At 36.4% G+C, this 2,462-nt stretch overlaps 1 long non-coding RNA gene across 1 annotated transcript; it reads right to left on the bottom strand.

Annotated features, from left to right (window-relative positions):
• Positions 1-269: 269 nt before the first annotated feature.
• On the bottom strand, positions 270-2,462 carry LOC120859917. Its single transcript, XR_005720184.1, has 3 exons — positions 2,434-2,462; positions 1,898-1,998; positions 270-436 (listed from the first exon to the last, which is right to left on the bottom strand). It is a non-coding gene; the product is annotated as an uncharacterized LOC120859917 (long non-coding RNA).

Here is a 2,462-nt window from a genome sequence, read left to right on the forward strand (position 1 = left end):
AGCCATGCTCACAGTAGATTATTAATTTACACTTGCACAACTATTCACTTCTAATGGCACTGTGGCACAAAGAACAAAACAGTTTAACACCTGAAACAACTGCTAAAGCAATTGTCAGTGAGTGCTTCAAATCTGATTTGCATTATATCATTTATATGGGTAAAGAATAGAAGAACAAATTTTAAAATAACAGACTAAGTAATTTCAAGGTAATACTATTTCAAACCAATAGGTTTGCTAAGTAACACTTTAGGGACCCCAGATCATGTTTTCATTTTCAATCACCCTAATACTTGCCTGTTCATGAATAATGTCAGATAATTCTTTCACCATGTCTCTGAAATTTGACTTGAGCCCTTCATGGTATTCAATCTGATCCTCTTTAATTAACTGCTCATTTAGTTCCAGTGCAATGCTGCATGCTTGGATGAACTTCCTGTAGATGAAGATCAAAGATAAAGTTTTTGTTATTTATTACTCAAAAGTCTCACTGACAGTTTAATATTTACTTTAACCACGGCTTGCCTAAAAGGAAGATTAGAATCCTGTATTTTCTCACTGTGTTTTTGCTAATGCCATCTCCTAAGTCTGAAATATCTTTCCTTTTCTATCTTTGTCTTCTGGTTTCTATCTCCTTCAAAACCTGGCTTGAAATATATACCCTCTGGGAAGGCTGCCTGCTCAGTCACTTGATATGATATCAGCTATGCTTGCACTTACATTAATTAACATCTATAGATAATGTCAGTTATTAAAAAATAATTTATTTGGGGCTATGTACCCAGTATAGTGCTTACAGGCATGAAGTATCTGCCCTGGGCTGGTAAGAGTGGCGACAGGGAGGTTATGACTTACCATAAAAACTTTTTTATCATTATTTCATACATTTATGTTTCATGTCCATAATCAGAATGCAAATCTTAGGGGACAATGTACCTCACTGACCATTTGTGCTGTATCCCTGTCATAGCAAAGAGTAGAATCTTTTTGTACATGCCAGGCATTAATAAACATTGAATGAATGAGTACTAAGTAAGGAAGGAAGTGTTAGTCGCTCAGTCATGCCTGACTCTTTGTGACCCTTGGACTACAGCCCACCAGGCTTCTCTGTCCATGAGATTTTGCAGGCAAGGATACTGGAGTGGGTTGCCATTTCCTTCTCCAGGGGATCTTCCCAACCCAGGGATCGAACCCAGGTCTCCTGCACTGCAGGCAGATTCTTTACCGACTGAGCTACAAGGGAATGAGTAGTGGTTACTCTGTAACCTGAAACAGCTGATAATACAGAGACAGCAAAAGTAAATGAAATAAGTCAGGAGCAAATGAGTGGAAATGATCTTTCTACTCAGTCTGTTTAAATTATCTATCTCTCTTATTCTGAATCTAAGTTCTTTTATATAAGAAACAGACTTTTTCTACTGCGCAACCATTCAGACATGCCTGGGCTTAGAGAGATGCTCAGTCCAGAGAAGATTATCGTATGCCCTAGAATAGCAGAATCCACGTGGAACTAAGGATACAGGAGAGAAGCAAACCTATCCAACCCTTCCTAGCCTGAATGGTCTGGAAAAGCTGTGACATGAGGTCAATCAGGCAAAGGAGGAAATCACATAACGAATGTGGGCTTCTGTTTGTGTCACAATATCCAGAGCAATGAAGTGGTCGTCATATTTAACGCCTTGGGTCACTAGGAGATTGTTTCAGTTCTGCAGCAAGAAAGAGATCACACATTTCCTCACTACCTAAAATACCATTAGAAGGTAACTTAAACGTTATAAAAGGGAACCGATAATTTTTTTAGAGGCACATTATTTGGTGAATATTTTGATTTCACTTAAGAAGACAATGGAGTGAAAAAAAAATTAGAGGTCTGATCTGAAAACTACAAAGCACTTACCTAAACATGTCTTTCAACTCATTTACTTTTTTGGGTGGATACTTGCTAGCTTGACTGTCATTTAAGAAAGCCCTTGCATATGCTAACGGACCTGCATTTACCTAAATTACAAAAGGAGAAAAATGAGAGTTGTTAGGATGTAATTAAAAAGTAATTTTTTCAGTTCTCTTTTTAAAAAGAATACAATACACAAAAATACATACCTGAGAAATATATTTACTATTCTTACTACAAATTTATTGAAAAAGATTCACTAAAGCAAATCATCTGCCAAAATTATACTCGTAACAAGTTACTTAACAATTTCTCCTATCTAAATATAGGGTTTGGCTATAGTCAGAGGGATTTATGTTAAAGCTCTCTGACATAACACAAAATTTACAGAAACTGAACATAATGTCTTTATTAAATTAATAAAAAATGTAGAGGTTTTTGCACCCAGTCAGAATATAAGACAATTACAGTTAGTGCTTGTCCCTTATGAAAGCAAGAGGTACAACAAGAAACATTTAATACATGGTTAGCAACCAACATACCTGCACTGAAACACAGCCCTGCAATTTAA

Source organism: Oryx dammah, unplaced genomic scaffold (genome assembly GCF_014754425.2).
Source record: "Oryx dammah isolate SB20612 unplaced genomic scaffold, SCBI_Odam_1.1 HiC_scaffold_4519, whole genome shotgun sequence".
Taxonomy (NCBI): domain Eukaryota; kingdom Metazoa; phylum Chordata; class Mammalia; order Artiodactyla; family Bovidae; genus Oryx; species Oryx dammah.